Here is a 13744-nt window from a genome sequence, read left to right as displayed (position 1 = left end):
CAAGGAAATATTCAAGGAAAACCAAGATCCTAAGCTTGGGGATGCTCCGGAAGGCATCCCCTCTTTCGTCTTCGTTCATCGGTAACTTTACTTGGAGCTATATTTTTATTCGCCACATGATATGTGTTTTGCTTGGAGCGTCATTTTACTTTATTTAGTTTTGCTTGATGTTTGAATAAAATACCAATATATGAAATTATTAAATGTTATAGAGTATTCACATAGTTGCACAATTGTTCGACTACTCATTGAGCTTCACTTATATCTTTCGGAGTAGTTTGTCATTTACTCTAGTGCTTCACTTATATCCTTTTAGAGCACTATGGTGGATTTGTTTTATAGAAACTATTGATCTCTCATGCTTCACTTAGATTATTTTGAGAGTCTAAATAGCATGGTAATTTTCTTAAAATCCTAATATGCTAGGTATTCAAGATTAGTAAAATTTTCTTATAAGTGCATTGAATACTAAGAGAAGTTTGATACTTGATGATTGCTTTGAGATATGGAGGTGATAATATCAAAGTCGTGCTAGTTGAGTAGTTGTGAAATTGAGAAATGCTTGTGTTGAAGTTTCCATGTCCCTTAGCATGCACGTATGGTAAATGTTATGTAACAAATTTGAAACATGAGGTGTTATTTGATTGTCTCCTTATGAGTGGCGGTCGGGGACGAGAGATGGTCTTTTCCTACCAATCTACCCCCCTAGGAGCATGCGTAGTGTCGAGGTTTTTGATGACTTGTAGATTTTTGTAATAAGTATGTGAGTTCTTTATGACTAATGTTGAGTCCGTCGATTATACGCACTCTCACCATTCCATCCTTGCTAGCCTCTTCGGTACCGTGCATTGCCCTTTCTCACATTGAGAATTGGTGCAAACTTAGCCGGTGCATCCAAACCCCGTGATATGATACGCTCTATCACACATAAACCTCCTTATATCTTCCTCAAAACAGCCACGATACCTACCTATTATGGCATTTCCATAGCCATTCCGAGATATATTGCCATGCAACTTTCCACCGTCCCGTTTATTATGACACGCATCATCATTGTCATATTGCTTAGCATGATCATGTAGTTGACATAGTATTTGTGGCAAAGCCACCGTTCATAATTCTTTCATACATGTCACTCATGCATCATTGTAATCCCAGTACACCGCCGGAGGCATTCATATAGAGTCATATCTCGTTCTAGTATCGAGTTGTAATCATTGAGTTGTAAATAAATAGAAGTGTGATGATCATCATTTTCTAGAGCATTGTCCCAAATGAGGAATAAAAAGAAAAAAAAAAAGAGAAATTCCATAAAAAAGAGAAGGCCCAAAAAAAGGAGAAATGCCATAAAAAAAGAGAAGGCCCAAAAATATGAAAAAGTGAAAATGAGAGAAAAAGAGAGAAGGGACAATGCTATTATCCTTTGCCACACTTGTGCTTCGAAGTAGCACCATGATCTTCATGATAGAGAGTCTCTTGTTTTGTCACTTTCATATACTAGTGGGAATTTTTCATTATAGAACTTGGCTTGTATATTCCAACAATGGGCCTCCTCAAGTGCCCTAGGTCTTCGTGAGCAAGCAAGTTGGATGCACACCCACTTAGTTTCTTTTGTTGAGCTTTCATACATTTATAGCTCTAGTGCATCCGTTGCATGGCAATCCCTACTCCTTGCATTAACATCAATCGATGGGCATGTCCATAGCCCATTGATTAGCCTCATTGATGTGAGACTTTCTCCTTTTTGTCTTCTCCACATAACCCCTATCATCATATTCTATTCCACCCATAGTGCTATGTCCATGGCTCGCGTGTTGGAAATATGCCCTATAGGCAATAATAAATTAGTTATTATTATATTATATTTCATTGTTCATAATAATCGTTTATTATCCATGCTAGAATTGTATTGATAGGAAACTCAGATACATGTGTGGATACATAGACAACACCATGTCCCTGGTAAGCCTCTAGTTGACTAGCTCGTTGATCAATAGATGGTTACGGTTTCCTGACCATGGACATTGGATGTCGTTGATAACAGGATCACATCATTAGGAGAATGATGTGATGGACAATACCCAATCCTAAGCCTAGCACAAAGATCGTGTAGTTCGTATGCTAAAGCTTTTCTAATGTCAAGTATCATTTCCTTAGACCATGAGATTGTGCAACTCCCGGATACCGTAGGAGTGCTTTGGGTGTGCCAAATGTCACAACGTAACTGGGTGGCTATAAAGGTGCACTACGGGTATCTCTGAAAGTGTCTGTTGGGTTGGCACGAATCGAGACTGGGATTTGTCACTCCGTGTAAACGGAGAGGTATCTCTGGGCCCACTCGGTAGGAAATCATCATAATGTGCACAATGTGACCAAGGAGTTGATCATGCTATGATGTGTTACGGAACGAGTAAAGAGACTTGCCGGTAACGAGATTGAACATGGTATCGGGATACCGATGATCGAATCTCAGGCAAGTATCATACCGATACACAAAGGGAATTGTATACAGGATTGATTGAATCCTTGACATCGTGGTTCATCCGATGAGATCATCGTGGAGCATGTGCGAGCCAATATGGGTATCCAGATCCCGCTATTGGTTATTGACCAGAGAGTTGTCTCGGCCATGTCTGCATGACTCCCGAACCCGTAGGGTCTACACACTTAAGGTTCGATGATGCTAGGGTTATAGGGAAAGTATGTACGTGGTTACCTAATGTTGTTCGGAGTCTCGGATGAGATCCCGGACGTCATGAGGAGTTCCGAAATGGTCCAGAGGTAAAGATTGATATATAGAAAGTATGGTTTTGGCCACCGGAAGTGTTCCGGGCATCACCGGTAGTGTACCGGGACCACCGGAGGGTCCGGGGGTCCACCGGGAGGGGCCACGGGCCCCGGAGGCCTACATGGGCCAATAGTGGGAAGGGACCAGCCCCTAGGTGGGCTGGGGCGCCTCTCACCAAGGCCCAAGGCGCCTCCTAGAGGGGAGGGGGGCAAACCCTAGGGCAGATGGGCCCTAAGGCCCACCCCAGGTGCGCCTCCCCCTCTCCCTCTTGTGGCCGCCACCCTAGATGGGATCTAGGGCTGCCGCACCCCTTGGGGTCTCCCCCTATATATAGTGGAGGCAAAGGGGCAGCCCAACACACGAAGTTCTTCCCCTGCTGGCGCAGCCCTACCCCTCTCCCTCCTCGTCTCTCGTAGTGCTTGGCGAAGCCCTGCTGGAGTCCCGCGCTCCTCCACCACCACCACGCCGTCGTGCTGCTGCTGGATGGAGTCTTCCCCAACCTCTCCTTCTCCCCTTGCTAGATCAAGGCGTAGGAGACGTCACCGGGCTGCACGTGTGTTGAACGCGGAGGCGCCGTTGTTCGGCGCTTAGATCGGAATCAACCGTGATCTGAATCGCTACGAGTATGACTCCTTCATCCGCGTTCTTGCAATGCTTCCGCTTAGCGATGTACAAGGGTATGTAGATGCACTCTCCTTCCCCTCGTTGCTAGGTTACTCCATAGATTGATCTTGGTGATGCGTAGAAAATTTTAAATTTCTGCTACGATCCCCAATAGTGGCATCATGAGCTAGGTCTATGCGTAGTTTCTATGCACGAGTAGAACACAAAGCAGTTGTGGGCGTCGATATTGTCAATTTACTTGCCGTTACTAGTCTTATCTTGATTCGGCGGCATCGTGGGATGAAGCAGCCCAGACCGACCTTACACGTACGCTTACGTGAGACTGGTTCCACCGACTGACATGCACTAGTTGCATAAGGTGGCTAGCGGGTGTCTGTCTCTCCCACTTTAGTTGGATCGGATTCGATGAAAAGGGTCCTTATGAAGGGTAAATAGAAATTGGCATATCACGTTGTGGTTTTGGCGTAGGTAAGAAACGTTCTTGCTAGAAACCTATAGCAGCCACGTAAAAACTTGCAACAACAATTAGAGGACGTCTAACTTGTTTATGCAGCATGTGCCATGTGATGTGATATGGCCAAAAGGATGTGATGAATGATATATGTGATGTATGAGATTGATCATGTTCTTGTAATAGGAATCACGACTTGCATGTCGATGAGTATGACAACCGGCAGGAGCCATAGGAGTTGTCTTAATTTGTTTATGACATGTGTGTCAACTTAAACGTCATGTAATTACTTTACTTTATTGCTAAAGCGTTAGCCATAATAGTAGAAGTAATAGATGACGAGACAACTTCGAGAAGACACGATGATGGAGATCATGGTGTCATGCCGGTGACAATGATGATCATGGAGCCCCAAAGATGGCGATCAAAAGGAGCAAATGATATTGGCCATATCATGTCACTATTTGATTGCATGTGATGTTTATCATGTTTTACATCTTATTTGCTTAGAACGGCGGTAGCTTAAATAAGATGATCCCTCGCAATAATTTCAAGCATTGTGTTCCCCCTAACTGTGCACCATTGCGAAGGTTCGTTGTTTCGAAGCACCACGTGATGATCGGGTGTGATAGATTCTAACGTTCGAATACCACGGGTGTAAGCCAGATTTACACACGCAATACACTTAGGTTGACTTGACGAGCCTAGCATGTACAGACATGGCCTCGGAACACGGAAGACCGAAAGGTCGAGCATGAGTCGTATAGAAGATATGATCAACATGGAGATGTTCACCGATGTTGACTAGTCCGTCTCACGTGATGATCGGACACGGCCTAGTTGACTCAGATCATGTTTCACTTAGATGACTAGAGGGATGTCTATCTGAGTGGGAGTTCATTAAATAATTTGATTAGATGAACTTAATTATCATGAACATAGTCTAAATTGTCTTTGCAAATATGTTGTAGATAAATAGCTCACGTTGTAGCTCCTTGTTTCAATACGTTCCTAGAGAAAGACCAAGTTGAAAGATATTGTAAGCAATGATGCGGACTGTGTCCATAGTCCGAGGAGTGTCCTCACTGCTACACAGAAGGCTTACGTCTTTGATGCACCGCTCTATGTGCAAACCCCTACAACATCGTCTGTGGATGTTGTGAACACCTGACAGACACATCCTGATGACTACTTGATAGTTTAGTGCACCATACTTTACGGCTTAGAATCGGGATTCCAATGACGTTTTAAACGCCATAAGACATATGAGATGTTCCAAGAGCTGAAATTGGGATTTCAGGCTCATGACCGTATTGAGAGGTATGAGACCTCTGACAAGTTCTTTTGCCAACAAGATGGAGGAGAATAGCTCAACTAGTGAGCATGTGCTCAGAATGTCTGGGTGCTACAATCACTTAAATCAAGTGGGAGTTAAAACTTCCAGATAAGATAGTGATTGATAGAGTTCTCTAGCCACTATCACTAAGCTACTAGATCTTCGTGATGAACTATGACATGCAAGGGATGGAGTTGATCCCGGAGCTGTTCGCGGTGCTTAAGACCGCAAAAGGTAGAAATCAAGAAGGAGCATCAAGTGTTGATGGTTTAACAAGACTACTGGTTTCAAGAAGTGCAAGGGCTAGAAGGGAAATTTCATGGATGGCAAACCAGTTGCCGCTCCAGCGAAGGAACCCACGGTTGAACCCAAACCCGAGACTAAGTGCTTCTATTGCAAGGGGAACGGTCACTGGTAGCGGAACTACCCCAAATGCATGGTAGATAGGAAGGCTGGCAACTTTAATAAAGTATATAAGTGTTATTAATGTGTACCTTACTAGTACTCCTGGTAGCACCTGGGTATTGGATACCGGTTCAGTTGCTATTATTGGTGACTTGAAGCAAAAGCTACGGACTAAACGGAGACTGGCTAAGGGCGAGGTGACGATGTGTGTTGGAAGTGTTTCCAAAGTTGATGAGATCACCATCGCCCGCTCCATCTGCCCTCGGGATTAGTATTGAACCTAGATAAATGTTATCAGGTTTCTACATTGAGCATGAATATGATTAGATCATGTTCATTACAATACGGTTATTCATTTAAGTTAGAGAATGATGGTTATTCTGTTTACATGAATAATACCTTTCATGGTCATGCACCCAATGTGAATGGTTCATTGAATCTCGGTCGTCGTAATACGCATGTTCACGCCAAAAGATTTAGAGTTAATAATGATAGTACCACTTTCTTGTGGCACTGCCGCTTAGGTCATATTGGCGTAAGATGCATGAAGAAACTCCATGTCGATGGATGTTTGGAGTCACTTGATTTTGAATCGCTTGACACATGCGAGCCATGCCTCATGGGCAGGATGACTAAGACCCCGTTTTCAGGTACAATGAAACGGGCAAGTGACTTGTTGGAAATCATACATTCTGATGCGTGTGATCCAATGAAAAATGAAGCGTGCGGTGGATATAGCTATTTTCTCATCTTCACTGATGATTTGAGTAGATATAGGTATATTTACTTAATGAAGCACAAGTCTGAAACGTTTGAAAAGTTCAAGCGATTTCAGAGTGAAGTTAAGAACCATCATAACAAGAAGATCAAATTCCTACGATCTGATCAATGAGAATTTCTGAGTTATGAGTTTGGCAATCACTTAAGACACTGTGGAATTGTTTCACAGTTGAAGCCAGCTGGAACACCAGAGGGTAATGGTGTGTCCGGATGTCGTAATCGAACCTTATGAGATATGGTGCGATCTATGATGTCTCTTACCGATCTACCGTTTTCATTTTGAGGATATGCGTTAGAGACACTGCATTCACTTTAGATAGGACACCATTTAAGTCCGTTGAAACGAGATCGTGTGAACATTGGTTTGGCAAGAAACCAAAATTGTCATTTCTTAATGTTTGGGGCTGCGATGCTTAAGGCTTCAGCCGGAGAAGCTCGAACCCCAAAGCGGACAAACACATCTTCATAGGATACCCAAAGGTGACAGTTGGGTATACCTTCTATCTCAGATCCGAGGGCAAATTGTTTGTCGCTAAGAACGGGTCCTTTCTTGAGAAGGAGTTTCTCTCGAAAGAATTGAGTGGGAGGAAGATAGAACTTGATGTGGTTGTCGATCCTTTACTTCAACCAGAAAGTGATGCAACACAGAAAGATGTTTTCTGTGGCGCCTACGTCTGTTGAATAGGAAGTTAATGATAGTGATCATGAAGCTTCGGATCAAGTTGCTATTGAACCTCGTAGGTCGACAAGGATATGTACTACTCCTGAGTGCTACGGTAATCCTGTCTTAAATATCATGTTGTTGGACAACAATGAACCTACGAACTATGGAGAAGCGATGGTGGGCCCGTATTCCGACAAATGGTTAGAAGCCATGAAATCCGAGACAGGATCCATGTATCAGAACAAAGCATGGAGTTTGGTGGACTTGCCTGTTGATCGGCAAGCCATTGAGATAAATGGATCTTTAAGAAGAAGACGGACGTGGGCGGTAATGTTACTGTCTATGAAGCTCGACTTGTGGCAAAGAGTCTTTTCACAAGTTCAAGGAGTTGACTACAATGAGAATTTCTCACCCGTAGTGATGCTTAAGTCCGTCGGAATCATGTTAGCATTAGCTGTATTTTTCGATTATGAAATCTGACAGATGGATGTCAAAAACAAGTTTTCTTACCAGTTTTTGTAAGAAAGAGTTGTATGTGATACAATCAAAGTTTTGTCGATCCTAAGGATGCTAAAAGGTATGCTGGCTCCAGCGATCCTTCTATGGACTAGAGCAAGCATCTCGGAGTCGGAATATATGCTTTGATGGAGTGATCAAAGCTTATAGGTTTATAAAATGTTTGCTAGAAACTTGTATTTACAAGAAAGTGAGTGGGAGCACTACAACATTTCTGATAAGTATATGTGGATGACATATTGTTGATTCGAAATAATGTAGAATTTCTGGAAAGCATAAACGGTTGTTTGAAGAGTGATTTTCAAAGGAAGACCTGGATAAAGCTGCTTACATATTGGGCATCAAGATCTATAGAAATAGATCAAGACGCCCGATGATACTTTCAAAGAACGCACACCTTGACATGTTTTTGAAGGAGTTCAAAATAGATCAGTCAAAGAAGGGGTTCTTACCTGAGTTGTAAGGTGTGAAGTTGAGTAAGACTCAAAGATTGATCACGGCAGAAGAAAGAGGAAGGACGAAGGTCGTCCCCTATGCTTTTGTCATAGGCTCTATACGGTATGCCATGCTGAGTACCGCACCAGATGTGTGCCTTGCCACATGTCTGGCAAGAGGGTACAAAGGTGATCTAAGAGTAGATCACCAGATAGCGGTCAAAATTATCCTTAGAGGAATAAGGAAATGTTTCTCGGATATGGAGGTGATGAAGAGTTCGATGTAAAGAGTTATGTCGATGCAAGCTTAACACCTATCCGGATAGCTCTGAGTAGAGATACCGGATATGTATAATGGAGCAACAATTTGGAATAGCTCCAAGTGGAACGTGGTAGCAGCATCTACAATATGACATAAAGTTTTGCGAAATACATAGGGATCTGAATATGGCAGACCCGTTGACTACAACCTCTCTCACAAGCATAACATGATCAAACCCAGAACTCATTGAGTGTTAATCACATAGTGATGTGAACTAGATTAGTGACTCTAGTAAACTCTTTGGATGTTGGTCACATGGCGATCTGACCTATGAGTGCTAATCACATGGCGATGTGAACTAGATTATTGACTCTAGTGCAAGTGGGAGACTGTTGGAAATATGCCCTAGAGGCAATAATAAATTAGTTATTATTTTATTATATTTCATTGTTCATAATAATCGTTTATTATCCATGCTAGAATTGTATTGATAGGAAACTCAGATACATGTGTGGACACATAGACAACACCATGTCCCTGGTAAGCCTCTAGTTGACTAGCTCGTTGATCAATAGATGGTTACGGTTTCCTGACCATGGACATTGGATGTCATTGATAACGGGATCACATCATTAGGAGAATGATGTGATAGACAATACCCAATCCTAAGCCTAGCACAAAGCTCGTGTAGTTCGTATGCTAAAGCTTTTCTAATGTCAAGTATCATTTCCTTAGACCATGAGATTGTGCAACTCCTGGATACCGTAGGAGTGCTTTCGGTGTGCCAAACGTCACAACGTAACTGGGTGGATATAAAGGTGCACTACAGGTATCTCTGAAAGTGTCTGTTGGGTTGGCACGAATCGAGACTAGGATTTGTCACTCCGTGTAAACGGAGAGGTATCTCTGGGCCCACTCGGTAGGACATCATCATAATGTGCACAATGTGACCAAGGAGTTGATCACAGGACGATGTGTTATGGAACGAGTAAACAGACTTGCCGGTAACGAGATTAAACAAGGTATCGGGATACCGACGACCGAATCTCGGGCAAGTATCGTACCGATAGACAAAGGGAATTGTATATGGGATTGATTGAATCCTTGACATCGTGGTTCATCCAATGAGATCATCGTGGAGCATGTGGGAGCCAACATGTTGATCCAGATCCCGCTGTTGGTTATTGACCAGAGAGTTGTCTCGGCCATGTCTGTATGACTCCCAAACCCGTAGGGTCTACACACTTAAGGTTCGATAACGCTAGGGTTATAGGGAAAGTATGTACGCGGTTACCTAATGTTGTTCGGAGTCTCGGATGAGATCCCGGACATCACGAGGAGTTCCGAAATGGTCCAGAGGCAAAGATTGATATATAGGAAGTATGGTTTTGGCCACGGAAGTGTTCCGGGCATCACCGGTAGTGTACCGGGACCACCGGAGGGGTCCGGGGGTCCATCGGGAGGGGCCACGGGCCCTGGAGGCCTACATGGGCCAATAGTGGGAAGGGACAAGCCCCTAGGTGGGCTGGGGTGCCTCCCACCAAGGCCCAAGGCGCCTCCTAGAGGGGAGGGGGGCAAACCCTAGGGCAGATGGGCCCTAAGGCCCACCCCAGGGGCGCCTCCCCCTCTCCCCCTTGTGGCCGCCACCCTAGATGGGATCTAGGGCTGTCGCACCCCTTGGGGTGGGAACCCTAGGTGGGGGCGCAGCCCTCCCTCTCCCCCTATATATAGTGGAGGCAAAGGGGAAGCCCAACACACGAAGTTCTTACCCTGCTGGCGCAGCCCTACCCCTCTCCCTCCTCGTCTCTCGTAGTGCTTGGCGAAGCCCTGCGGGAGTCCCACGCTCCTCCACCACCACCACGCCGTTGTGCTGCTGCTGGATGGAGTCTTCCCCAACCTCTCCTTCTCCCCTTGCTGGATCAAGGCGTAGGAGACATCACCGGGCTGCACGTGTGTTGAACGCGGAGGCGTCGTTGTTCGGCGCTTAGATCGGAATCAACCGCGACTGAATCGCTACGAGTACGACTCCATCATCCGCGTTCTTGCAACGCTTCTGCTTAGCGATCTACAAGGGTATGTAGATGCACTCTCCTTCTCCTCGTTGCTAGATTACTCCATAGATTGATCTTGGTGATGCGTAGAAAATTTTAAATTTCTACTACGATCCCCAACATCGCGCTCATATATTGCATGAAAGTTTATAGGTTTGAGATTACTAAAGTATGAAACAATTGCTTGGCTTGTCATCGGGGTTGTGCATGATGAGAGCATTCTTGTGTGACGAAAATGAAACATGACTAAACTATATGATTTTGTAGGGATGAACTTTCTTTGGCCATGTTATTTTGAGAAGACATAATTGCTTAGTTAGTATGCTTGAAGTATTATTATTTTTATGTCAATATGAACTTTTATCTTGAATCTTTCGAATCTGAATATTCATGCCACAATTAAGAAGAATTACATTAAAATTATGCCAAGTAGCACTCCGCATCAAAAATTCTGTTTTTATCATTTACCTACTCGAGGACGAGCAGGAATTAAGCTTGGGGATGCTGATACGTGTCCAACGTATCTATAATTTTTGATTGCTCCATGCTATATTATCTACTGTTTAGGATGTTTATGGGCTTTATTATACACTTTTATACCATTTTTGGGACTAACTTATTAACCCAGAGCCCAGTGCCAGTTTCTGTTTTTACCTTGTTTTAGAATATCGCAGAAAAGGAAAACCAAACAGAGTCCTCGTGGCCCCCCTGACGTATTTCTTCCGCCTATATATCTCCATATACCCTAAAAACATCCGAGAGCACAATAGATCAGGGGTTCTGCCAGAAGCCTCCGTAGCCACCGAAAACCAATCTAGACCCGTTCCGGCCCCCTGCCGGAGGGGGCAATCCCTCTTAGGTGGCCATCTTCATCATCCCGGTCCTCTCCATGATGAGGAGGGAGTAGTTCTCCCTCGAGGCTGAGGGTATGTACCAGTAGCTATGTGTTTGATCTCTCTCTCTCTCTCTCTCTCTCTCTCTCTCGTGTTCTTGAGATGATATAATCTTGATGTATCGCGAGCTTTGCTATTATATTTGGATCCTATGATGTTTCTCCCCCTCTACTCTCTTGTAATGGATTAAGTTTTCCCTTTGAAGTTATCTTATCGGATTGAGTCATTAAGGATTTGATAAAACTTGATGTATGTCTTGTGTGGGATACCCGTGGTGACAATGGGGTATTCTATTGATCCACTTGATGTATGTTTTGCTGATCAACTTGTGGGTTCCGCCCATGAACCTATGCATAGGGGTTGGCACATGTTTTTGTCTTGACTCTCCGGTAGAAACATTGGGGCACTCTTTGAGGCCCTATGTGTTGGTTGAATAGATGAATCTGAGATTGTGTGATGCATATCGTATAATCATAACCACGGATACTTGAGGTGACATTGGAGTATCTAGGTGACATTAGGGTTTTGGTTGATTTGTGTCTTAAGGTGTTATTCTAGTACGAACTCTGGGGCTGTTTGTGACACTTATAGGAATAGCCCAACGGATTGATTGGATAGAATAACTTTGAGGTGGTTTCGTACCCTACCATAATCTCTTTGTTCGTTCTCCGCTATTAATGACTTTGGAGTGACTCTTTGTTGCATGTTAAGGGATAATTATGTGATCCAATTATGTTAGTATTGTTGAGGGAACTTGCACTAGCAATAATATGAACCCTAGGCCTTGTTTCAACGCATTGCAATACCTTTTTACACTCACTTTTATCATTAGTTACCTTGCTGTTTTTATATTTTCATATTACAAATACCCATATCTACTATCCATATACCACTTGTATCACCATCTCTTCGCCGAACTAGTGCACTTATACAATGTACCATTGTATTGGGTGTGTTGGGAACACAAGAGACTCTTTGTTATTTGGTTGCAGGGTTGCTTGAGAGAGACCATCTTCATCCTACGCCTCTACGGATTGATAAACCTTAGGTCATCCACTTGAGGCAAATTTTCTACTGTCCTACAAACCTCTGCACTTGGAGGCCCAACAACGTCTACAAGAAGAAGGTTGTGTAGTAGACATCAAGGCATACTAGTGACACTCTGTTTTTCTATGTATTCACACATGTATTATGTTTCCGGTTAATACAATTCTAGCATGAATAATAAACATTTATCATGAAATAAGGAAATAAATAATAACTTTATTATTGCCTCTAGGGCATATTTCCTTCAGTCTCCCACATGCACTAGAGTCAATAATCTATTTCACATTGCCATGTGATTTAACATCAATAGTTCACATCACCATGTGATTAACACCCACAGTTCACATCGTCATGTGACCAACACCCAAAGGGTTTACTAGAGTCAATAATCTAGTTCACATCGCTATGTGATTAATACCCAAAGAGTACTAAGATGTGATCATGTTTTGCTTGTGAGGTAAGTTTAGTCAATGGGTTTGCCACATTCAGATCCGTGTGTATTTTGCAAATTTATATGTCAACAATGATCTGCACGGAGCTACTCTAGCTAATTGCTCCCACTTTCAATATGTATCCAGATTGAGACTTTGAGTCATCTGGATCAGTGTCAAAACTTGCATCGACGTAACCCTTTACGACGAAGCTTTTGTCACCTCCATAATCGAGAAACATATCCTTACTCCACTAAGGATAATTTTGACCAATGTCCCGTGATCTACTCCTAGATCACTATTGTACTCCCTTGCCAAACTCAGGGCAGGGTATACAATAGGTCTGGTACACAGCATCGCATACTTTATAGAACCTATGGTTGAGGCATAGGGAATGACTTGCATTCTCTCTCTATCTTCTGCCGTGGTCGGGTTTTGAGTCTTACTCAACTTCACACCTTGTAAGACAGGCAAGAACTCCTTCTTTGACTGTTCCATTTTGAAGTACTTCAAAATCTTGTCAAGGTTTGTACTCATTGAAAAACTCATCAAGCGTCTTGATCTATTTCTATAGATCTTGATGCTCAATATGTAAGAAGTTTTACCGAGGTCTTTCTTTGAAAAACTCCTTTCAAACATTCCTTTATGCTTTGCAGAAAAATTCTACATTATCTCTGATCAACAATATGTCATTCACATATACTTATCAGAAATGTTGTAGTGCTCCCACTCACTTTCTTGTAAATACAGGCTTCACCGCAAGTCTGTATAAAACTATATGCTTTGATCAACTTATCAAAGCGTATATTCCAACTCCGAGATGCTTGCACCAGTCCATAGATGGATCGCTGGAGCTTGCATATTTTGTTAGTACCTTTAGGATTGACAAAACCTTCTGGTTGCATCATATACAACTCTTCTTTAATTAATCCATTAGGGAATGCAGTTTTGTTTATCCATTTGCCAGATTTCATAAAATGCGCCAATTGCTAACATGATTCGGACAGACTTAAGCATAGATACGAGTGAGAAACTCTCATCGTAGTCAACACCTTGAACTTG

The sequence above is a fragment of the Triticum urartu genome, chromosome 7A, assembly GCF_056163025.1.
Source record: "Triticum urartu cultivar PI428250 chromosome 7A, HENAU_Tu73, whole genome shotgun sequence".
NCBI lineage: Eukaryota > Viridiplantae > Streptophyta > Magnoliopsida > Poales > Poaceae > Triticum > Triticum urartu.
This window is presented reverse-complemented; position numbering follows the sequence as displayed.